The 27,395-nt window shown below is 35.7% G+C and overlaps 1 pseudogene; it reads left to right on the forward strand.

The window, feature by feature from the left end:
- LOC122146336 overlaps positions 1–27,395 on the forward strand; it is a 92,187-nt pseudogene that overhangs the window by 39,832 nt on the left and 24,960 nt on the right.

Here is a 27,395-nt window from a genome sequence, read left to right on the forward strand (position 1 = left end):
CAAAAATAATTCTCCACCAGGCCCTCCTCCGGGGGAAGGAGTGGCACTGTCTCCGCCATCTCCTGAAGAGCAGTCTCCCACGTCTCCGAGTTGCCTGTGTCAGGGCCGCTTCGTCTTCTTCTTGGATGATTTCGCGGCTGGATGTGACACGGGGGGCGCCGCTCTCCTGCGCGGGGCTCGACTCGCCGGCCTCGAAGAACTCTCAGCATGGGGCGGAGCCAATGTGGAGGACGCAGGAGGGCGCCCACGGCGACGAGCAGGCTGAGGCACGCCCCACGATGGAACGGTGGCAGCCAGAGGATCACATCGGGGCAAGATGCGCTGTATGGCCTCAGTCTGCTCTTGTACTGCCGGGAACTGCTGGGCACAGCCCTCGACAGCGTCGCCGCCCAGGCCAGCCTGGGAGATGGGAGAGTCAAGAAAGTGCACTTTGTCAACGTCTCTCATCTCGACCAGGCTGAACCAGAGATGGACCTACTGGACCACCAGAGTGGACATCGCCTTCCCGAGGGACTGCTTCGTGACTCCCGTCGCCCAGAAGGGTGAGGTCAGTCAACGTGCGCAGCTCCTGCATCAACCTCGGGTCGGTTCTACCCTCATGCATTTGTTAAAGCCTTGGCTGGTGAATTTTGCAGGATTGCCATGGCATGCAGGGCAGAGGCAGCTTGGCCCGCAGCACCGTAAGCCTTGGCAGCGAGAGCGGCCGACAGCTTACAGGCCTTAGACGGGAGACGCGGACTATTCCTCCCAGTGGGTTTGTTTTGCGGACACAAGTGCACCGCAATCGCACTCTCATGCTGGGGAATGTCGACGCACTCCCTAGCTGCCCCACCATCGAGGGTAGTGAGGACGGAGAAAGGAAACGAGCGGCTTCTGGCCGTAAAAAGGGGCCATCCACGACTACGTCACTTCCCCATGCACATCCGGGAAGAAAGGAACCAGAGCAAAACGCGGTTGTGAGCCGCGCTCTACACCAAGAACCAATCAAACAGCCGTGAGCACTCAAGGCTGGGCGGTGTATTCACCTCCATCCTGATGCTCACAGCTGCCTGGGCAAGCACGGCTGTCAACTCTGGGTCCGATTCGGCAGTGGCGACAACACCCGAGGGTGGCAGCCCCGCCGAATCTTCATCCACAGAGGTCAACAGCCCATCCCCCGATGCTGCAATCGACATCTGATCCACCGGCGGCAAACCAAATGACATGCTGGGACCGCCATAAGACAGCCCAGCAAAATCACCCAGCAGCCGCACAGGACAAGCACTGCGGAAGGGGTGAGAGGTCCGTGGGGCATGGCCCAGAGGAGAAGCTCTCACTGTCACCCTCAAATTTCCCAGAGCACTAGCCGGCAGTCCTCTGCTCGTGGCAGAGAATAGTCAACGGGTAGTGACAGAGGGGTCTGCTCCTTTCCCTTTAAGAAAGAAGAGACGCGATCACAGCGTTGCCATGGTCACACACGCAGTGCGGGCATGAACCATCCCGCTCGTGGCCGTTGTCAGAGGACAGGAAACGACTGCATCCAGAAGGACACGGACGAAACGGCGTCTTTAAAAAGACGCGAATCGTCCGTGATTTACTCTTTTAGGAAATCCGCTCTTTTAGTTGAAGCGCCCAGGGGAATCGCTGAAAGGGACACCGCTGTTCGCGCCATACCGCCAACCAGAACAGCTTCCCGACACACAGCAGATGAATGGCTTTGTGGAGTATAATAGCTTTTCATACAACCACTCGGCTCCGAAGCAAAAATCTAGTGAGTGGATGCACCTGTCGCCTATTTATACCCGTAGGCACAGGGAGTGGCTCAGGTATGTTAAATCCACTAGCCAATTTTCATTGGCGTTTTCTCTTAAACTCAGAGATGATTGGCCTCCCAAGTGAGACCCCATATGTTGTTCGACATAACTCGTAGTGACCGACAGATAGGGAACTGTATTTTCATTAACTAACATGAACAAAGATTAATTAAAACTGTAACACATGTATTGTTCATTGTTAGTTCATGTTAGTTAATACATTAATTAATGTTAGCAAATGACACCTTATTGTAAAGTGTTACCGGTTTTAATAATATTGTTATTTTCTTTTGTCATTGTTATTAGTTTTTGTTTTTATAAATAATTTTACCTGGCTTTAATTTATTTCGCTTATAGTTTAAGTGATTTTAGTACTTCAGTTTAAACTTATTTTATCACAGTTAGTTGCTACGGAAAAAAAAAAAAAAAATTTAATTTACATTTTTTAAGTGTAAGTTTTTAACCACAACAAAATAGATAATAATAATTATTAATTAATAATATTATGTACCATTATTTTAAAATATTTTTGTAAAAATATTCATAATGTTATAACCAATAATACTATTATAATAATTGTTATTATATATTATTAAATTATATTATAATTTATAATAATAGTATATGCTATATATAGTAATATTATTAGAATTATTATAAGTTAATAATATTATTATAATGTAGTACTGTATAACAGTTTATAATAATAATAATAATAATAATAATAATAATATACACTGCAACAAATGTATTTTTATTTTTTTAACATTCATTCTTAATCTAGTTTCAATTCTTCAGTTTGAAATATATTCTGTTTTAAAAAAAAAACATTTTGTTGCGGAAGTGCAAATATTGCATTTTTGAATAGCAGATATGGGACATTAAAAGTAATATTGTAATTTTACTGCAAGTTAGCTGATTTTGTGTGTTAAAGTGGCTTTGATCAAACTCAGTATATAATATAGTTATATATAATAACATAATATAGGATAATAATATAATATAGTATCTATAGTAATTATGTATTTTTTACAGAACATGGTTGAACTTGAAAAAGATACTTAAGAAAACTCAAAATATCCAGCAACATGCAATTTCTCAGCTTTATTTCCAAATACCTCACAAAATTATAATGTTCAACTTTATGCTATCAGTACAACGTTCAATTTTCTCTCTTCAACAACTCTTTAGAAATAGCACCATTGTATGCCTATAAAAGACATGACAAGACATGAAAAACAAAGCCTGAAGACTGAAAGAGTAAACCTCCTGCAACAGATGCTGTAATACGCACTTGTTTATTTCATCTCAGACAACAGCTTTGTTAGTACTGGCTGGCCGTCAGCGTGTATTAGCAGCTGTCCTGCAGTAGACTTCACTCTGTAATTAACACAGTGTCTGGAGTTGTTTGCAGTCTAATTACATGTTTGATGAGCTTTGTTTTTAATCCATTGACACTCTCTGTGATGGCCGTAAAGATGGTATCTGTGTCTCTTGCAGTCAGTCAGAACAGCCTCGAGTCAGACCGTGTGGAACACTGACTGAAGGAATTGTTTTTTTATGAAAGTGAGTTAGCCGTACCCTTTGAGTTTTGCTCGAAAATGTCTCAGCCCATGAAAATTAAGAAGGTATAAACCTTTTCAATCCTTTCATGCGTAGGCAGCAGGCATCATTAGGCAGGTGCGAGCAATGCAATTCTGAATTTGAAACAAAAGTACAAAGAACTGAAGAAATCAAACATCTAGAGACAAAGCTAACGGAGCAAAACAAAAAGACGTTGTATGGCAGCGCAGCTAATATCTAAGTACAATAGACTTCAAGCACATAGCCATTTGGCACCATGTGCGCGTGTGTGTGCGCGTAAATGCTAAAATGAAATAGACCTCATTAGGTTTGATATACAAAAGGATTGGCTGTTGCATTCAGTCTGACACTTTTATAAATGTAATTTTTAAGATATGAAAGAATGCCGCAGGGCAGACTGGCGAAAAGTCTCGTTGATGAAATTTTAATTGCCTTAATGAAGGGCCCATGCACATCTTGGAGAAATCACTTCAACAACATTTTTTTTTTTAAATATTTATATATTTTTTGTGATTTTGCTCAATTTTACCAACAAAAATATTTACTATAAAGCCACAGAAGAACTGTTGTACGTCTCCGAGAAACACAGTGGAGATTTGTTTCTGAATGAATCAGCCATTTGAATGAATCGAATGCACGACTGAATGACTCAATGGACTTATAAAGACATTTACCGCCACCTACTGGCAGTTTTAGTTTCTTATTCAGGATATAATTTCAGCATTTAATAATAATAATAATAATAATAATAATAATAATAATAATAATAATAATAATAATAATTAAATGAATATTTAAATATGATTTTTTTTTTTTTTTTTTGGAACATAAAATAAGGTATTTTGAAGACTGTTGGTAACCAAGCTGTTTTGGTAAATAATGACTTTCATTGAAAAATAACAATACTGAGATGATTCTCAAATTATCTTCTTTTATGTCCTATATAGCTTATATTAGGCCGTTGTAGCCTAAAAGTTTATATGTAATAAAATTTATGTTAAATTAAAGCTACTTTTTTGTAATGTCTGCTAGATAAATTATAGATTAACTTTTTTATTGAATAACAACCCTAATATATTATTATTATTATTATTATTATTATTATTACTACTATCAAATAGACTTTCAATGAACCACAAGACATAAACAACAATAGACTTTCAAAAACCAAAAATAAATACTACAGAAGAACATTAATAAATCAAAAAATAAAGAAAAATAATGGTCACAAAAATGTTTATAATAATAATACTGTTAAATGTAGATAATTGAACACGTGAACAAATTTTTTGGTGGCAGAATTGTTTATAATAATAATACTTTATTATTTATTTTTAAACTTTTTAATATTTAATGCACTGTTTTTGAGCATCTGTGTACGTTTGTGCATTTGCATTTGTGTGTTATCTCTAATTTGCCGCAGTTCATTTGTGCTTATTTATGAAGTCTAATTGGAAGCTATTTTGATGTGGTAGAGTTCAAACCATTAGACATGCTGTTGCAGTCCAGCACATCTCACTTAACTGGTTATAATTGAATCCCAAAGGATCCGCCTCTGCCTGTGAAGTGTTGTTTTTGGGGCCAGAGAGACTGGTGGGGAGTTAGGCAAAGTTTGGAAGAGACTCATAAGATCCGTCAGAATCACACAGTGTGGGCTTTTTTCTGGTCTGTTGTCTGCTAACACACTGCCCATCAAAGAAGCTTTTAATAAAGCTGAGATCCACTGCAAGGTCTATGCTTTCTACTGAGAGCGAGAACACAGAATTGTTGGTGTTCTGATTCAGTCAAATCCTTAAATGAAGTGGGCTGTGAGAGATTTTTATGCTAAAGTTCTTTCACTGCACCTGGAACTGGCCCCAGTAAATTATGCATAGCAAATGCGCTAACTAGCTTATTATGAACGCAGGCATCTGCAGGTGAAATGTTTACTAGCATAGGTGTGTGTTGTTTAGGTGTAGACAAAAACTGTGTTAACTGTAAGTCACATACATTGTGTAAATTATCAAAGATGCTATCTGAGAGAAGCGCCAATGTGTCTTGGATATCTGAGAAATATTTAGTCTTGCACTGTGAAATATCCCCATCCATTCGCTCTTCTGAATTCTGTTTCTTTTTTCTATTTTTCACTGCAAATCAGCCTACAGACAACCTGGATTACAAGCTTTTTGAGGACCACTATTGCCATTTGGAGGAATTCCAGTCTTGTGCCAAAAAAAAAATTTGCTTATGTGTGCTTTGTGTTCTGTTATATGTGTTCTGTAAATGAGACAGAGTCAGGGATTCTTCCTTTTGAAATATGTTATGTGTGACTTCCAGTCGCCATTCTGTTGTGTAATGTGCAAAACACAGCAATTTCATGATACCTAAACAGTCAAGGAACAGCGATATGTCGACTTTAAAAAATCAAGGCTGCTTAGGATTTTCGGTAGGAAATATTTGTTAACAGTTCCAGTGATATTGTATCTTGTCATTTTCACAATTCCGTCCACTATCTTGGATAAAAATTCTCCACTGAGCTTGTTACAAAGCATTCTGGGATTGAAGGATGCATCCAATAATGGTTTATGCTTTGTCGTATGTGAGATTTTCTTATATGTGAAATCTCTGCCTTCCAACTCTATAATACCAATATCACCATTTACCATACCTTAAAATGCACAGAGAGACCTTTTTCTCTCTTTCCTATTCCTTTACATGCACAGAGAGACTCACACAGAGAATGTAATGGTATAGTTCACCCGAAAAATAAGCCAATGAACCAAACAGTTGACAGCATCCATTGACTTTCATTGTGTTTTCTTCCATTCTATGGAAATCAATGGCTACCATCAGCTGTTTGGTTCCCAACATTCTTTAAAATATCTTCTTTTGTACTCAACAAAATGTGAGTAAATGATGAAAGAATTTACATATTTTGGGTGAACTACCCCTTTAAGATTTTTTTTTTTTTTTAAAATATAATATTTCAGTATATCATGTAAAGACACTGTAACGTCCAGGGTGTTATGCACATTCAAAACTGTGACATCATATGACCTACTATATGCATTTTTCAGGCACTGACCCAAATGCTGCCCTCTTTTGCGTCCCTCCTCTGAACCTATCCAAAGTGAGTAACAAATGCAACAAGTGATTTGCTATATAGTATATATTGCTTTACATGAGTATACTGAATGTATGCAATATACAGGTCCTTCTCAAAAAATTAGCATATTGTGATAAAAGTTCATTATTTTCCATAATGTAATGATAAAAATTAAACTTTCATATATTTTAGATTCATTGCACACCAACTGAAATATTTCAGGTCTTTTATTGTTTTAATACTGATGATTTTGGCATACAGCTCATGAAAACCCAAAATTCCTGTCTCAAAAAATTAGCATATCATGAAAAGGTTCTCTAAACGAGCTATTAACCTAATCATCTGAATCAACTAATTAACTCTAAACACCTGCAAAAGATTCCTGAGGCTTTTAAAAACTCCCAGCCTGGTTCATTACTCAAAACCGCAATCATGGGTAAGAGGTTAACCCAGAAGGCCATCATTGACACCCTCAAGCGAGAGGGTAAGACACAGAAAGAAATTTCTGAACGAATAGGCTGTTCCCAGAGTGCTGTATCAAGGCACCTCAGTGGGAAGTCTGTGGGAAGGAAAAAAGTGTGGCAAAAAAAACGCTGCACAACGAGAAGAGGTTGACCGGACCCTGAGGAAGATTGTGGAGAAAGGACCGATTCCAGACCTTGGGGGACCTGCGGAAGCAGTGGACTGAGTCTGGAGTAGAAACATCCAGAGCCACCGTGCACAGGCGTGTGCTTTTGAACCAGAAACAGCGGCAGAAGCGCCTGACCTGGGCTACAGAGAAGCAGCACTGGACTGTTGCTCAGTGGTCCAAAGTACTTTTTTTCGGATGAAAGCAAATTTTGCATGTCATTCGGAAATCAAGGTGCCAGAGTCTGGAGGAAGACTGGGGAGAAGGAAATGCCAAAATGCTTGAAGTCCAGTGTCAAGTACCCACAGTGATGGTCTGGGGTGCCATGTCAGCTGCTGGTGTTGGTCCACTGTGTTTTATCAAGGGCAGGGTCAATATAGCTAGCTATCAGGAGATTTTGGAGCACTTCATGCTTCCATCTGCTGAAAAGCTTTATGGAGATGAAGATTTCGTTTTTCAGCACGACCTGGCATCTGCTCACAGTGCCAAAACCACTGGTAAATGGTTTACTGACCATGGTATTTACTGTGCTCAATTGGCCTGCCAACTCTCCTGACCTGAACCCCATAGAGAATCTGTGGGATATTGTGAAGAGAAAGTTGAGAGACGCAAGACCCAACACTCTGGATGAGCTTAAGGCCGCTATCGAAGCATCCTGGGCCTCCATAACACCTCAGCAGTGCCACAGGCTGATTGCCTCCATGCCACGCCGCATTGAAGCAGTCATTTCTGCAAAAGGATTCCCGACCAAGTATTGAGTGCATAACTGAACATAATTATTTGAAGGTTGACTTTTTTTGTATTAAAAACACTTTTATTTTATTGGTCGGATGAAATATGCTAATTTTTTGAGATAGGAATTTTGGGTTTTCATGAGCTGTATGCCAAAATCATCAGTATTAAAACAATAACAGACCTGAAATATTTCAGTTGGTGTGCAATGAATCTAAAATATATGAAAGTTTAATTTTTATCATTACATTATGGAAAATAATGAAGTTTTATCACAATATGCTAATTTTTTGAGAAGGACCTGTATACTATAGCACATGCCATAATGTTGCGTGCATTGCTTAGTTTGCTGTGAAGTTGATGTCAAAAATGTAACCTCTTAATCTTTGGTTAGATGCACAGTTTCTAGTTGTGGTGTGATGTGGACTTACATAGATCATGTTCTTGGGGACAGTAGGCAAGCTAACGTATAGTAAATGCATTATGAAACCCTGAATATGATTTACAGAAAGAGGGAAACTGCAATGGATCAAACATCACATAAAGAAAAATGTCAGAGAACAATAATAGTATAGTAGTCCTTATATGCATTGTTCATTACAGCACCATTTTGGAGAAATTATGTTATGGAGAAAGCTGTTTACTTAATGAATCGCATATGTGTGGGAGTAAGCATATGGGAATCACATATATGTTAACATGATTTTAAAACTTAACAGTTTATTATAACAGTGCACAAGAAACGCTCTCCTGATTAATTTAAGTTCATAAAATGATGGTAAATAGCCATGAATAACTAAATTATTACTATTTTTGGTGCATGAAGCTTTGACTAACATTATAACTGGCCATTTTATTACAGAAATACCCATTGTTGATGTTGTTTTTACATTCTGTCAAGTTTGTTCTTTCCCTCTGTCATTCTTTCTCCTGGTGTTGGCCATCAGGTTTCAAATGTGTGTCCATGTGGACATGCGTTTGTCTTTTTAATCCCTTCCTTTTATCAACTGTCTTCTTCTTTTTTTTTTTCCTTTGTTAGTGGCCTGTTGAAGTGTTACATTGTTGTCTGGTTGCTGATTGGCTGCTCTCTGAGCTGACAGTCAGATTAATTGAGCCTCTCTACTGAGTCCTATCAAATCTCACAACCAACACTGATACCAAAACAATCAACGACGGCTCGCAGCCCAGCCTGAGGTCCACAGTTAATTAAAGGGATTGTATGGTTTACTCTTAGAGAGCTGCCTAATGCTCCGCGGGTCATCATAACACGGCATGTGGGATATCAAAGCTCAGAGTAACACTCATGAGGATTTGTTTTTTATGATTCCTGAGGCAGTTTCTTCTGTCTGAAGTGGCACTTTATGATTAATTTGATTGGGTTCTGTTCAGCTTAATTTGATTCAGTTCAATTAAGTTAAATTCAAAGGTGCTTTATTGGAATAAGTGTAGTGTTTCCGGTTATTAAAAAAAAAAGAAAAAAAGAAAAAAGCACATAAACTATTCAACAAAGAAACAATTATGAATTTAAATATATCAGTATTAGTGTTTATTTTATACATTTATTTGCTTGTTTTATTTATTTACTTATTGAGATATATTTGGAAATTGTTTCATATCTCACATTTCTGTCATTTATCCTTTTTACATTTAGGTTACCTTTACTATCATCTATCTCTCATCAAAATTAATCTATTAAAACACCAATTGTTTCAGTAACATTAAATGTACAATTTATGTACATTTAAACATTAAATGTAATATTTAGAAAATCTCAAAATGATACTGTAATCATACTGTACCTTACAGTGTTGTGATGCTTAAATTCACTTATTACATTTAACAATCGATTTTAGTTTTTAGTGATTTATTTTTAATTAATTTATTACACAATAGTATAGAATTTCAACACATGTTGTTTATTGTTATTGACAAAAAATATATATATATAATTAGCTTATCAGTGTCTTTTGGTTTGTGCCCATTAAGTTACTAATGAAAAGAGAAATAAGAAAATAATCAAATGAGATGTATTTTCAGTTTTAAATGATAAAGTTCAGTAGATTATCTAAAAAGTCATCACACATGGATAGTTAAATATTTGTTTCCTTGAATTTCAATAACTGTAATAATAAATACCATTATTGTGATGGAAATAGTTTGGAAAGTTTGTTCCACCCACCCTTATATCTGAGTGAACAAAGCATCAAAGGGCTTGAGAATAGATAAAAAAAAAAAAACAGGGAAAAACAGGTCAGGAGGGCAAGAGATCAATGCACAGGAAGATGAAATGTAGAGAAGTCAGAAGATCTCCTCGTATTCCTGTGTGCTCTTGTGCTGAGTTTCAGGAAATCAGAGCAGTGTATTAAAGCCATCTCTAGACCTTTCACCCCGGCCCTCATTTGCACTTTGCAATTAAAGTTGCGGTGCTATTTTAAGCCCTCAGGTCTGACCCAGTGCTTGTGTGCGTGATGCATAGAAAAGTGCTGAACTATTGTGTCACCATCATGGAATGGATGCACATTTTACCACCCTATGACTCTCTATCACTTTTGTTAAACGATTTGCAGAATTAATCTACATACATTTTATTATGGTAGGTCAACTTCCAGATCTGCAAACAGAGACATCTTTCTTTGTTTTGTATATACAGTGTGTGTGTGTATATATATATATATATATATATATATATATATATATATACACACACACACACACACACACACACACACTGTATAAAATTATTGCTGTGATTCAATAAGTTATCACAACTTAAAAGTAAACTAAAAATAAATAATAAAGGGTTGTTTCAACTTTATACTATTTATACTGTGTGTGTGTGTGTGTGTGTGTGTGTGTGTGTGTGTGTGTGTGTGTGTGTGTGTGTATATATATATATATATATATATATACACATATTTTATTTTTTTTCCTTTTCATTGAAGAGTCCTGAAAAAAAAAAAAAACAATTTCTATAAAAATATTAAGCAGCACAACTGTTTAATTATAAGAAATAATCACACTGATAATTGAAAATATATTAAAAACAGTTGTTTTAAATTGTGTAATAGTTTGATAATATTAAACTGGTCCTATTATGCCTTTTTTACAAAGTCTTGATTTTGTTTTGGGGGTGTACTAGAACAGGCTCTCATACTAAGTTGTTCGAAAAACATAATTTTTCACATATTTTACATTATTACAACACCTCTCTCCCCAGTCTGGCATGAACGGCTCGAATAGTTCCTGTATCAAATGAAGGCCCACCTTCAGAAATACGGAGTGTGCTGTGATTGGTTAGCTGGGCCAGTGTGTGTTGAGATTGGCTCCACTCTGCGCCTGGTCTGGAAATGTCATTCACCTTACCATAGCCGCCTGCGAGCTCAAAATCAAATCAATTTGAGCGCGATTTAACCCCGGATGATTGTAACCACTCTAAGTTCGTCTGCCTTGGGAACACTAGCGTGTCTCCGACATAGTAATAACACTTGTTGCCTTCTCTTGTGCAGCTCAACCAAGTCTCGCCCCATTCGTCGTTATTTGTGATATCACAAATTCCAGAAAATATGCGTTGTCGTCCAAACTAGTTGTTCGTTGTAGTTTTTGAAAAGTGATTTCTGTTAAATAAAATATCTCCTTTTGAACTGGACTTTGAGCTTTGTAACTTTGCAGATATTGTTTTATCCTCAAACAGCAACAATACAGACTAACTAAAGTTGAAAAAGTGAAAAAGCATAAAAGGACCCCTTTAATGTTTTCAGTGCAATTTATTAAAATACATGTAGCTTCTATTTTACTCTGGCATAAAGTTTTACGTAAATTTGTGTTATTTTTTTCTTGTCATGTTTATGTCAATGGTGTTGGCATAAATATGGCCTAATTGTTATGTTATTTTATGAATAGAGCAATATATATATATATACACATTTTTTTTTTTTACTATGGCATTGTTGTTTTTTCCCACATTCATTTAGTCAATTCTATGTTTTAATTCAAATAATTTAATTTTTATTTTTTGCAAAAAAGTTAAATAAATAAAATAAATAAATCTTTCTGCAATGAACATTTTTGACAGTAATTTCATAGACGAGATTATGCACTGAAATCCGCTAAACATTCTCTGTCACTGTCTCCGTCTTACTCCATTCTCTGTCTGTAAATGAGAATACTTTTGACCTTGACTGGTCTTACTGCTATTGATTGGCCACGTCAGCGCACCCTGTTTTTAATCAGCGGCCTGTTTTGCAACTTCCATTCACTCTGCTGGGAGAGAGCGACTCTTCCAGTCTCCCACAGCAACAGATGGTAGAGAAGTCAGGTTGTTTGTGTGTAAAATAATCTTTTTTTGAACCGAAACATAATGAGCCCATATACAGCCTTCAGTCTTTTCTGCATTTAGTGTTTGGCAGAAAGGCGGTGAGGAAACGGGCTGCCAGTGTGTGTTTCTCTCTCTCTGAAATCAGTCTGGTCATTAGTCACTGCGCATATACAGTATAAACAGTTTCCTCCGCTCATTGCCGAGCCGCCCGTCTTTCGGATGGCCTACAGCATGTTTGGCTGATCTAATAGTTGAGGACAGGCATTTTATTTTCAAGGAATTGGATTGAAGAATTTTGTATATGTTGTTGATGAAGGATTTTCTTGGCATACATAGCAAGTGTTTGTTGTGCAGACCGCAACTAAACCCAAAGCACAAGATAATGTGCAGTATTGAGGAAGCTATTTTGAAACTGTTATCCAAGCTATTTATTATTCGTATTAGTTTAACTACAGTCTTAAATATTGTCAGATGCACAACAAGATAATTTGTTAGGCAAATAGAGTTTGTTAGGCGAATATTTAGCAGTCTGGCACAAAAATAATGAGGATATGAATTAGTGCAACAGTATTAAACATGAACGTCCATTTACACCAAATACAGATAAGTAAACAAAAAAAAACAAAAAACAAACAAAAAAAAACTTTATAAAACAAAGTGATTAACCGTAGTATTTAACTAAATATTTCTCTACATTAATGAAGGTAAAATGTAATTGTAAAAAAAAAAAAAAAAAAAAAAACTTAAGCTTATTGCTGGAAAAACTGTTGAGCTGTTTCACACAATTGAAAATTAAGTAAGTTAGTAGTGGATATATTAATATTTCAGTATTTTTCCTATTATTTAAAGTGTAATCCTTTTGAATATTAATTCACATTAAGATTTTTTTATGTTTATTATTGCATAGTTAAAATATTATTGCTGTCTAAAATATATAAATAAAATAAAAATTAAAATGTATACTTTTTATTTTAAAACAAAGTATTAATTTTGTGTTTTCTTTGTATGAGAAATAATTTTATGCACCTTTAGTATCATATTACAATAGTCAATGTCATATTTAAAAAAAAAATAACAATTTTATTATTAATACAAATTAACTTAAATTAAAATAAATTAAATTAGTTTCATTAATTAAATTGATTAAATATAATTAATTATAATGAAGAAATGGCTAGAATGTTTACTCATAAATTTCCTTCTCCTTTCATAGTGTCTAGGGATGGCAAAAAGATATCATCTACTCAAAATAAAGTAGTGAATTTATTTAAGTTAACAGCTGAAATACTGTGATAAAAAACTAACATATGATTTATATATTTAAAATTTTGAATGTGAAGTATTGTATTCAGTAAATACTAAAAAGAGTTAGAATATCATTTAAATGTTTGAGGTCAGTCTTTTATGCCCACTAAGGCTGAATTTATTTTATCAAAAACATAGTAAAAACAGTAACATTATGTGAAATACTATTATAATTTAAAATAAATGTTTTCAGCCATCACTGCAGTCTTCATGCTCACATGATCCTTCAGAAATCATTCTAATATGCTGATTTGGTGCTTCTTGTTATCAATGTTGTGCTGTTTAATTATTTATTTTGTTGAAACCATAATAGCTTTTTGAATATATATATATATATATATATATATATATATATATATATATATATATATATATATATATATATATATATATATATATATATATATATCATATATATATGTATATATATATATATACATATATATATGTATATATATATATATATATATATATATATATATATATATATATATATATATATATATATATATATATATATATTAGGGCTGTCAAACAATTAATCACGATTAATCGCATCCAAAAAAAAATGTTTTGTTTACATAATATGTGTGTGTGCTGTGCATATTTATTATGTATATATAAATACACACACATGCATGTATATATTTAAGAAAAATGTTATGTTTATATATTAAATATATTTATATATAATATAAATTATAATAATATAAATATTATAAATGTATATACATGTAAATATTTTCTAAATGTATAATTTATGTCTGTGTATTTATATATACATAATAAATATACCCTGTACACATACATATATTATGTAAACAAAACTTTTATTTTGGATGTGATTAATCGTGATTAATCATTTGACAGCCCTAATATATATATATATATATATATATATATATATATATATATATATATATATATATATATATATATATATATATATATATTGAAGTGTTTAACTGTGTATTACACGTCTATTGTGAACATGTAGAGCATATAATGTTTGAAGTTTGTCTGATCTGCTAGTTCAAGTCCTGGTCAGTGGCCCATCTGACCACTTCTGCCGCTCTCTTGGATGATTAACCCTCATGGGCTCCAGTGCCTGCCCTGCGCTCTCACCTCTGTCCTACAGCACAAATACATACATGTATTAAAGATTTCAATAAAAAATAATAATAATAATAATATTAAATGGTTTGATGTCATGACACATCAGCAATGCCCTACTTTGCTGGAGTGCTTGAGGTTTGAAAGGGATGAATTGTTTAAAAATGGTCTGAAGTTGAAGGATTGTGGGGGTTTCAACTATCCCAACCATTCTCACTCATCTCTATTTGGCCTCTGTGGGAATCTTATTGTGCTTCCCACCTTTTCTTTCTCTCCTTCTTGTCAGTTTGAGGTGATGGTCCTAATCTGTTTATGGTGAGGGTGGAGGCAGGCCTGTGGGTTCTGAAACCTTATCATATCAGAGCAGCTTCCCGTTAGATTCCACAGATGCACAAATGCAATCTCCCTCTGTTTATGAAAGCTTCATATCGGGATAATATGCATAGCTTTTTATCAGTGTGTGGCAAGACTGTATCTCTGCACTGAAAGACTGTGTGTGTGTGTGTGTGTGTGTGTGTGTGTGTGTGTGTGTGTGTGTGTGTGTGTGTGTGTGTGTGTGTGTGTGTGTGTGTGTGTGTGTGTGTGTGTGTGTGTGTGTGTGTGTGTGTGTGTGTGTGTGTGAAAGGGGAGGATGTGGCAACGGAGAGTGCATTAGCTGAGATTGAATTGTTATAATGGCCATTCATGTATTCGCAGTTGCACAGCAATAGATGTTGTGGATTTTTGTGCATTTTTGTGAATTTATGAGCATGTGAGTTAGAGGTCTGCAAACCATCTAAACATTTTCATTTGCTTATTTTTATATAATTATAATATTTATATACTAGGTATATGTAATAAATAATGTATATTGTATTAAATATTTATATAATATAAAAGTATGTATTAATATTTGTATATTATTATTATTATTATTATTTATTGTCTTTATTTTGTGTAAATTGTTATTTTCTGCATGTTTATTTGAATAATATAATGTTATTAAGTATTTATGTAATATAAATATTTGTTGTTGTTAATGTTTTCTTTTAATTTATTTGAATATGTTATGAATTTTATATAATTTATATATAACAATTTATACTTACGACACAAATTGTGTCGGGATCGCAGAGTTTGAGATTTGTGATTTAACTTCATGCCCGTGAAGTCTGAATAGGTTTTTTATATATGTTTTTATTTTATTTTTTTATGTTGCAGAAACTTTACTCTTTCCAGCATCCTTGACAAGACCTCTGCAGATTCCCTCATCTTAAATTGATGATACTGTTTATTTGCTGTATTGTTTGACTTCTGTAAGGGCTATAGTTCTTTAAGCCCACAGCTATGCACTCTTGGGTCAGTCCAAATTTTATACATCTGAAACTTACAGGTCTGAACAAAACAAAACCAAAGACTCCACAAAACCAAACCTCCAAAACCCCTTACAAACCACCCCTCTTCTGTGTTAATAAAATAAGTGCCACCATATTCATACAAGCATGCAAGCACACAGTTATAACTTCAAGCACATCTCTATGAGTGTGGACTGAATACATCAGTGCCTGCTTGGAAATATAGCTGTGGTAGTAGTTGACGTGACACGAATGTGGTCAGCGGTTTAAAAAAAAGAAAAAGTAGTGAAGTAACTCAGTTGTGTTGAGTATTTTAATATTGTTAATGCTAGAGGTTCTTATCACTTTTTAATGAATTGAACGCTCCTGCGGTGAGTCTGAATGCTTTTACGACACTGTTAAAATCAAAGAATTAAAAGCATAACATTGTTAGAATTGAATCCCTGCTGTTCTACCTAATCACATATTTGAATGCACACGAGACGGGGGACGGCGAGAAAGTTAGATTTACTTTTGGAAGGCTTCATAGGCCCACTGTTGAAAACTCAGTACTTCGTTTAATTGCAGGAATAAAGGATTGAGAGAGGAGGAGAGACTGCGCAGGGGCCTCATCCAAAATGTTAGTGGGATATCAGTGCTAATTTACACTGTGATGGTTTCACAGTGTGCATTGTGTCTGGGTTTCTGTGCACTAAAACTTGAATTGTATATTTTCTGAAGAAAAGGTGAGTGGTACCTCTCTGTACAAAAACTGTGGAGTGTTTTTAATGTGTTTCTATGCAGCTGTTAGGGTATTTTCTAGGGCAGGAGTTTTAAACAGGGGTCTGGGGACCCCTAGGGGTCAGCAAGGAGGTAAAAGGGGGGCTGGAGAAAAACTGAGAGAGAGAAATAAAAATTAATTTTACAAAATGCACTTTTAGGGTTTAGGGTTAACCTTAAATATTGATTGCATTTTTTCATTTTAATTATTTATTTAACACATTTAAACAACTTGCTTGCTAAAAAGTGTACATAAATTAAATATATTTTATTAAATATACATTAAAGTTGTATACACTATACATTATTGGATTACATTTTGCAAAAAAAATATTGTTTTAGTCTGTCTTCTTCAAAATTTTACTTAAAAAAATAAATATATATATATATATATATATATGTGTGTGTGTGTGTGTGTGTGTGTGTGTGTGTGTGTGTGTGTATACATGTATGTATATGCTGTCGACTTAACTAAGTAAATATTCTCAGGATAGTATTTTTATATAACTTTATGATTTGCTTTGACTTCAGTACTGTGACAATATAAAAGCCAATTATTTAATGTAATAAACCACATGTTGTGAGATGTAATACAATGAATAATTGTGTCTTAGCTGTGTATGAAGTGCATATAATTCTTGGAAGGGGTTCATCATATTTTGGGATTCTTAACATCTGAATGTTTAAAAACCACTGGTCTAAGACATTACTGAGATAATACTCATCATGCTTGATTTGAACGATTAGAAAAGGACGAAGAAAAGCAGTAAGAGCAATAGATGGAGAGCAGGAGGCTGTTCTCAGAGTGCCATTTCACATGAAAGAATGGTTTCAGTCTTGAGTTAGTTTCATCTCCTCCTCATTCACACACTGTTCATCATTCTCCTCAGGGAATCACACCACCACCAGCCACCCAACCTGCTGCTCCTGCTGCCTGTTTCTCTCTTTCTCTCTCCATCTGTCTTTTTGGGCAGAATCAACCAACCTTGTGTTACAGCTACTATTTAATCAGAGAATGAATCCATTACTCAAATGTGTTTTAGTGCTGTCAATCAATTCAAACTTCAATGAAATCATTACATGAAATGGCAATAGCTCAATCAAATTTAACACAATTTACAAATATTACAATTAAGAGCACATTTAAATACTGAAGATAATTCCCAAATGAAGATGATTGAAAACATTATTGTGGCAGATGTGTAAATCATTGAACAGATATTACAAGTAGAATGTGTCCTTTGTGAACAGCTAGATGTTTTTTTTTTTTCTTTTTCTTCTTCTTCTATGTATTTATATGCACCAGAGTGTGTTCTAGTTGATTGATTTTTGGATTCTTATTTCATCAGACAAGGGTCGATTTTATGTGGAAGCTCTGGAGAAAATGTCTTTCTCTCTTTCCCATAGCTGGGAGGTAGTGCAGTTCCTGCTCTCCAACCTGCACTGGTGGAAGGAAGAGTATCACTTTGATGGCTTCAGGTTTGACGCTGTGACTTCAGTGCTGTACCAATACCATGGCATTGGTCAGTTGTAAACTAACACAACCGTCATTCATTGTGATTAGAAATCATTGTCTTAACAGTATTTGGTCTTTTTCTGTTTTATTTCTGGTCTTTTCCTGTTGAAATATCCAAGTTTCAAGGTAAATTTACTTAAGAAGCAAAATTGTTTAGGGAATAGACCTGTATGAATTAAGTTTTTTCTTTTCTATACTGGTTATGCTGTATGCTGATTCACTTACAGTTAAAAGAATCGGCTCATATGAGTCATTTGTTCAGGAGTCGGTCTACACTGGTTGTGCTGTATGCTGATTTATAGTGAAAACTGAAATGAACATCATTCTGAATAAGACCCAGTTTTCCAATCCACACATTAAACTCAGTAAATTGTTTGATTCATACTTAAACTATTTTCCAAAGGGCTAAGTAAAAAAATCAGAAATAGCCAACTCTCTGAAAACATGCAATGCAATTTTGCTTTTTCATGTCCCACTGGAGGTTTTCTCTGAATTAAAGTCAAATGATTTGGTTTTGTCCAGGCACGTCATTTTCAGGGAACTACAGTGAGTATTCGGAATGCATGTGGATGAAGACACACTTGTCTACTTATGCTGGCCAATCTCCACAAGCTCTACCCACAATGCATCACTGTAGCAGAGGTGAGAGTCTTGCACCGTGGTACATTTCTATTTTTTCACAAGAGGTATAATTTTTCCACTTTCCCACCAATTACAGCTCCCATTACCTTTTTCTTGCTCCCGAGTGGAAATTTCATTTCATTCTTTTCTATTCTCCTGCTCTGTGCCGGTGCGTTTATTTAAAACGGAGCTCCTGAGAGGTCGGAGCTGAATGCTGTGGCTAATGGATCAGGGAGATAATTGGGTGATTAAGGCCAAAAGATTCAAGAAAAGAACAGGAGAGATTTTCAGGGGCAGGCACCATGTGGTGCTTGCTCTTGCTCTCTTCTTCGCAGGTTGTAATAGAAGCAGGCATATTTCAAATTGTTTTAATTTGCCCATCTGCCAATGAGATTAATCAAAAGTACAGAATGAATGGGGAAGTAGAAGAGTACAACAACATCCCTGAAGATGGACGGAATCTGTATCTCAAGGGTTGCCGCAAACCAGGCAACATTCGTTCCATACATTTACTCAATCCCAAAACCTCTCACTGCAGAAAAATCCTTTCTGCATCAGTATTTCTCAATGTCCTGCCAGTGGACATTTTGCCTCCAAGCAAAAGAAAGCGGCTCCTCAGTTAAAGTGGATTGCCATTTTTAACCCTTAACTTTTCTCAACCTTAAAAGTTCCCAATGTAATATAAAGAAGTGTGGGAAATCAGTCATACTGTAGGAATGGTCAGATCTGAATCAAACACAGTTTTTTTTTTCTCTGTGCTCTGGCTTCATCTTTGCTGGAAATTCCAGTTTAAAGTAATATAATCTGGTCTAGCTGGTTAATAGCTTTGTGTGAATTTAAGTTGATATCAACTGAAAATCATAGCATCTGCCCCACCTATCCTAGGCCGTTCTTTAGAGAAGTTGCAGGAGATACAGTAATAGCTTGCTGGAGGGAAGATTTTCAATAAGTAACTCAAAGCTTCAGGACACTTGGGATAAATTGTATGGAGCACTTTTATGATTTAAAAAAAAAAGTGCTCCATACACCTTTATGGTGTTATTTTGGAGTTTGTGGCTTTCGTCCTCATTCACTTTAATTATACTGCAAAAATAATATTTTCTTTCCTTAGTATTTTTGTCTTGTTTTCCAGTACAGATATCTAAACATTCTTAAATCAAGATACAGTGGGACTTGGAAAGATATTTAAGAAAAAAACAACAAAAATATTGGTCTGTGGTGTAAGAAGAATTAACAATAAGAATTATTTCTTGTTTTAAGCAAAAACGAATTTACTTTTCATAACTTTTTAAGAAAACAAGGCTAAATAGCTGCTGTCATTTTGCTTCCCAGATAAATGTATCTTGGTTAAAGAATTTGTTATGACCAGCTTGGACCAAACAGAAGCCAGGTGTTCCAAAGCACAGCTTATTCTGTATTTTTCCAGAAGGGAATACACATTTTCACACTGTCCTGCTCACCATTCCTCGTGGATTTTGTGTAGGATGTATCAGGGATGCCAGGCCTATGCAGGACTATTGAAGAGGGAGGACTGGGCTTTGATTATTGTCTGACCATGGCTGTGCCAGACAAATGGATCCAGGTGAGCTCCCATCTCCTGTGATTTCTCTCTCTCCACACAGATGTTGCTCCTTTGTGTTTGGTTCTGTGCAAATGATGTTGTTTGATGTTTGCAGTTCAACGTTTTGGGGTCAACTCTCTTTATGAAGCTGTGTATTTGTAGTGCACAGTGACTGTCGTGCATTCAAATCTCCTGCTGGCTCTGCTCTATCTGCGCATGTATCAGCGTGGGCATTTCCGCTTTAATTCAAGCCAGTTTTTTGCATGGCCATGCCTTTTTAAAATGACAAAAGGAAGAGTATTGATTGAGTTTGCTTCGTGAGTTTAGGGTGTAATCTGAGATCTGGCACAGCCTGTTCAGATAGCAGCCCCCCTTTTTTTCTGTCAGGCTTCTATTTCAGTCCAACCATTCCCATGTTTCATTCGTCCTTTGGCAAAATTTTGAATGCCATTAAAAGGTTTGTGTATTGATATCCCTGTCTCTGTCTCTCTGTTACACCAAGCCTTTGCATTTGTGTGAGTTCTGTGCTTGTTCTGTCTCAAGCACACACACTCCTCTCATTTTTCAGGCTTATTCAATATAACTTCCAAAACTCTAATCACTTTCAAGTCTCGCATAGGAGAGGCAAAATTTTCACGCTTGGCACCAAACCAGAACATAACCCCCGAAAAATAATTGAAAACAAGTGAAACAAATCGTATTTAATCATAGAAAAAAAAGACTTGCAAATTGTATTGCATTTTAACTGAGCACAGAATATCAAGCGTATCCCTGTTTACAATCTTAAAAGAACCGTTAAGCCCAAAATGACAATCCTGTCATCATTTACTCACTCTCATGAGGTTTCAAACACGAGTGACTTTCTAAGGTTTAAAGGAATGTTGATGCTGCTCTTTTCCAAACAACAAACGCATACAGGTTTCATATGTGTTCTTTTTTTAGGACTTCTAAAGACATTTGATTGCATTGTGTGAGTACAGACCGAAATTTATCTCATCATTATTGTCACCATAGCTCTGAAATCTCATCTTACGCTTGTGGTCAAATTTTGCCCCAATTGTGGAATCAGTGACAATGGCACTAAGTTTTACATGTCCGTTATGTTGTGCCAAGTTTAAACATGAAAAGGCATTAAAAAAAAGACATGAAAACCACTGCTAAAAGTCTTAATTGTGCTAAAAGTTCTGCTAATAATCTTCTTAATGAGTTCTTTTATTTAAAGAAAAATATCTAAATATCACTGAGAAGACCCTGATAGTAAGAATAAGAAATGTTTATTAAGCAGCAAATCAGCATATTAGAATGATTTCTGAAGGATCATGTGACACTGGAGACTGAAAATTCAGTGTGGCTATTACAGGAATAAATTAAAATTAAATTAAATCAAATTTTTTACATTTATTAGAATAAATAAACAAATGCAGCTTTAGTGAACAAAAGAGGCTATCGTATGGTTTCAGAAGACTTTCAGTACAACCCACAACTCCCAGATTTATAGTACTTTTATGTTATTTTTAGATGAAAGTCATATGGGTTTGGAAGAATGGGGGTGAGTAAATGAATTTTCATTTTTGGATGAACTTTTCCTTTAATCCCTTGACAAACTAAAGTAACCCTGCGTCTGTGATCCCCTTCAGACTAAGAAATACACGTCCACACTTCACCTCTCCATGCCATAACTCTCATTTTCACAATGAGGTGTTCAAAAGGGCAAACTCCCTCCTGATTTACTACTGAATTCCACTGCTTTCTCGCTTTCTGTGTCTCTCTTCCTCTCCTCCTATGACACAAACAGCGTTAGGGCTTCTCAGTTGCGCGCTGTGCTGTGACGGAGGTCGGCTGAGCGTGGCTCGCTTGTGAAATTAAAATGTCTGCCACTCCGAATCGATAATTCAGATGATGAACAGAGTGAAGAGAAACAGGAGGAGAAGAGGGCCACAGTCCGTAATGAAACCTCCCCAAAAGCTAATGAAATCTTTAGAGATTTCCATAAAGAGAGCAGCTGTTCTCTCTCCCTCACTGTATTCGGTGATGAATACATTAATATGTGGAATCAATAGGTTTATTAACGATGCCGTTTGATTCACAGGGCAGAGAGGAGAGCGAGAGTTCAGTCATACTTCCTGAAGAAGAGAAATGGAAATGTTATATCTAAAAAAAAAAGATAAGATCACAATGTGAGTGAGTTTCTGGTGGCCTGTGGCAGGGGGCAGTTATAATGTCTGCTTCTGTCTGTTGGGTGTTTACTTACACATACTGTACAGTATCATATAGGTGTTTGTGTGTGCATTATCACTTAAACAAACTTGTTTGTTTGTTTGTTTGTTTGTTTGTTTTATAATATTTTACATATTTCACTTTAATAATTTATTTTAATCTTTTATTTTAAGTTTTGTTTTGTTCTGTTTTGTTTAATTTTGTTAGTGCTGAGGTTCTGTGTTGTTTGTGTTGTGTTTAGGTCTTTGTTTTGCTTGTGTTGTGTTGTGTTGAGGTTTTGTTTTGTTCTTGTTGAGATGTTGGTTTTGTTTTAAAGTTGTTTTATTAATATTTTTGTCTAGGTTTTGTTTTGGTTTTGTTGATTTTTTTATTTGTTTTTCATTTTGTTTTGTGTACATTAAGTAATATATTTTACTTAAATATTTGTATTTTATTCTTAATTTAGGTTTTGTTTTGTTTGTGTTGTGTTGAAGTTTTGTTCTGTTCTGTTCTGTTCTTTTCTGTTTTGTTCTGTTTTGTTTTGTTTTGTTTTGTTTTGTTTTGTTTTGTTTCATTTAGTTAGTGTTGAGATTTTGTATTGTTTGTGTTGAGTTTTTGTTTGTGATGTGTTGTTTTGAGGTTGTTTTGTTTTTGTTTAATTTGTTTTCCTTAGTTTGTGTTTATGTTGTGTTGTTTTGTTTTGTTTTGTTTTGTTTCGTTTCATTTTGTTAGTGTTGAGGTTTTGTTCATGTTGTGTTGAGGTTTTTGTTTGAGTTTGTTTTATTTTTGTTTTGTTTTGTTTTGAGGTTGTTGGTTTTTTCCCCTGTTTTATAAAGTTGTTTTATTTTATTTCAGTCTTGTCTAATATGGGATATGAAATTGGACTATGAGACAAGCCAGATTTAAACCTGACTGTTCGAGCACTACCACACAGTGTCCCAGAGACTGTCCACTAACCGCCAGTCTGTGTTTCCCTGTATTTGTAATGGTATTTTTTTTTTTTTTTTTTTTTATTATAGTAATCATACAACCTGCTTCTGTCTTGCTTCTGATTGGTTAATGCAGCTCTCCAGCTGTGCTAAAATGTACAATATTTAGTAGCAGCTATAACACATCTCTTTGCCATATGGCTGCAGAGCATTCATAGAAATGCATACTGTTACTGTGTAATCTTGTTTTATTCTAATGCTTTCTAATGCTAAAGAAAATGTTTATATAGTAACTATTAAAGCAATAAGCCCATCCACTGCACATCATGGCTTACTTGGTTGTATTAACAATACAGCACAAACTCTCATACCTTATTGTATTGTATTACGCATATTGTTAACTACATGAGCACTTAGTGTGTATCTTTGTGAGCAGGTTTAAGGCTGTTATGAGCATGATCATTAATTTTATCGGTGTGTAGTTGTGACGAGTATTTACATGTGAGTGTATCTCTTGTGTGCTGTGGGAGAAAGAGGTCATGATGGCAAATAAAGCCATCGTGTGTAATTACCAGCAGTGCCACTAGAAAACAGATTAATATCCTTCTGGCCTCTCTAGCTAAAAGCACTCCACATCCCTTATTTATTTAATTCATATCCTGGTGCTGAGCTCCATGTGGCTGTTGATTTGATTAATTTGCTTAAGCAAATTATCTCAAATTATCTAATACTTTTCCATTACCTCCACCCCAACGTCAGCACCCCACCCTCATGCTTGTCTGCTCTCAAGAGGAACAATTAAACCTGGTAACGCATAATTGTAATGGGAAGGCACTCTGATTTTGGCTTCCTCATTAAAGCATATTGGAGTTTTAGTTCAGCCTCCGGTGGATGAATTATGTATCAATATACTTTTATTTCTCTTCCTGTGGTCTGAGGAGGAGAAATGTAGGAGGGAGAGAAAAGAAGGTACTGTATGATCGCTAAGGCAGATAACTGGCTCTCTCTTCCCATCAGACTGCATAGCACTGCGCTGATTGTGTGTGATTGCGAGGGAGCTGTGTTTGCAGTAATTAAGTCTACGGTTTAGGAATGTGCACTTCCCGTTTGTTTGGTTAAATAGCAGATTTCATGAGATGTGGAGTTATTGTAAACTTATGATGAGAGGGAAGATGATATGTTGTGTCTGCAGTACTGTTTTCTCAAGCTTCGGGTCTTGATTGGTCATTGAATGTGTTAGCAAAGAGAGAAGCATTTCCGTTAATTTCAGTGGCACTTGTTCGTCTGCTGTAGGAACCTCAGATATAAAATGTGCCATCTCAGATATAAAATGTGCCACCAATATTTAAATTTTAACTCTTTTTAGGGAAATCCTCACAATTGTCCTTAAGCTTTGGGTGAAGTATATGTACTCATTCCTCCCTCTATTGAACAGTTGAGGAATTACATCTGCATATGACAGCAGGGAGGCACAGTTGGTACTGTACTTGTGCTTGTTTTTCTCTTCTCTGTCCTTCTCACTTCTCTTCGCTGTCTCTTTAGCAATTACATTTTATTTCATAGGCTTTAATGGCATGGTCATATTTAGTTTAGTCAGAGCCATGGCTCAGCAGTAGTCTGCTTTGTGTTTGATGTGTCTGTGTGATGTGTCATGTGGTGCTCCTACTGTTATTCTGCTTCTATGTATTTGTCTGTTTTGTTTATTTATTTATATGCATCTTTAGAATTTGTGATTTATTTAGTTATCCATATATATATATATCTGCTATTCTGCTTCTATGTATTTGTCTGTTTGTTTATTTATTTATATGCATCTTTAGAATTTGTGATTTATTTAGTTATCCCAGTGCTCATCATGAATTTTCTCATATACTGTGTACTTTTATTGTCTTTAAATAAAGCTAATCAGATTCACTAGACTAATAAAAACTGTTTCCATCATATTATAATGGCTTCTGAAGGATCATGTGACACTGAAGACTGGAATGGCTTCTGATGAAAATTCCGATTGGCCACCACAGGAATAAATTATATTTTAAAGTATGTTAAAGGGGTCATATGCTAAAAAGAACATTATTTTGTGTATTTGGTGTAATAAAATGTGTTTATGCGGTTTAAGGTAAAAAAAAAAACACATTATTTTCCACATAATGTACATTATTGTTTCTCCTCTATGCCCCGTCTTCTGAAACGCATAGATTTTTACAAAGCTCATCGTTCTGAAAAGCGAGGTGTGTTCTGATTTGTCACCTATCCAGTACGTTGTGATTGGCTGAATACCTCAAGCATGTGACAGAAATGTTATACCCCTTACCATATTGTGATGCCCTCTCCGGCCAGGCCAGAGCGACTAGACAAAAACATTAAAACCCATTATAAACAAGGCATCTGTTGCATCCAGTGGGGACATAATTATGGATTATAATGACTTATACTGTCTTTTTACACGTTGCGTTGCATCGCATCGGGCCGCGTAAACATAAAACCATATCTTCTTTTATTATAGAAAAAACAAAAAACAGCAAGCAATACCCAACCTACAACTCCCAAAACCTTTTAAACCTCAATTGCAAAAATACAAAAAAACAAAAACATACATACAGTCTGTGATTTAGAACAGCCAGGATTGTAGTCTACTCTCCTAGGATCAGGAAACAGTCCTCCCTAAAATGCGCTGGACACATCTGAATATTTGGGTTAAACTGTTCTGAAACAGTGTTGTAAATAGAGGCCTAGAGTGAGCGGGGCCAGCTTGAGTGAACGGCACGGCTGGTGGATTTGACGAAGGAGTGGCCGGCGGACTAGCGGCAACCACATGTGACTACCCAGGGCAGGACTCCGCTTCGTCAACGGTGAAAGGTGATCCACAGCGCGAACTTAAGTTGATGTATTTCCTCAGCAACCAGCACAGATGAGCTTTATGCATGACGAAGTGGATATCATCCTCTGTTGGAAGGCCAAACACAATGAAACTTTCACAATGAAACACAGCGTCTTCACGACATGCTGGCGCGGCAACAACAATACTACAGCGAGAACAAAAGTTACGCCTTCTTTCTTTGCGTGAACATTTGGGCGCCATTATGCAAAGCTTCCCACACAGTAATGTAGAGATGTGGGGGTGTGTTAGAACAAGCCATTTTAGGGGGGTGTGGTTGACTGTTAACTTTTATAAAGAATATCTCTTCGGATTTAAGACTTTAGTCTTTGCAACTTTACAGATCTTCTTAATGCACCAACAGCTTGTAACACTCCAAAGAGAAAGGAAAAATTGAAATCGCATCATATGACCCCTTTAAAAACAGAAAACCGTTATTTAAAATTGTAATAATATTTTACAATATTACTGTTTTTACTTATAAATGCAGCCTTGATGAGCATAAGATACTTTAAAAAAAAAAAAAAAAATCCTCAGGAAACTCAGAATATTGATTGGATTCTAAGGTGTTTAAAGACTGTTTAAAGAAGGTGTTTAAAGAAAGTTTGTGTTTGCATTGACCTCTGGGAGAGGACCAGTCCCATTGAGATGACACAGCTTATCATCTATTGATTTTTCTATTTATGTTCTTCTTCTGCTCAAAAGCACAAACACAGAGATAAGCACTCCTGCATTTCAATTCACCATTACAAATGTAAATTTAAAACGCATATATGATTTGCTAATGATAATGTTTGCTTATACATAGCAACAGTAAGGTCTTAGGTTCCCAGGAAAAGTATAAACTGCAATGCGTGCATTGAATGCATTCTTGGATAGAAGCATCTTCCAAAGTCGTAAATATAAACCCATAATGTACTTTAACAAAAGTGCATAATATCAGGCTAAAGTGCTGTGTGCAGGGTAGTTCATATGTTACGACAATAGGATGACCTATTCCTTTGAAAGTGTAAATGAACTGCTAAATGAGAGTTGATATCCATTGT

Source organism: Cyprinus carpio, chromosome A10 (assembly GCF_018340385.1).
Source record: "Cyprinus carpio isolate SPL01 chromosome A10, ASM1834038v1, whole genome shotgun sequence".
NCBI classification, from domain to species: Eukaryota; Metazoa; Chordata; class Actinopteri; order Cypriniformes; family Cyprinidae; genus Cyprinus; species Cyprinus carpio.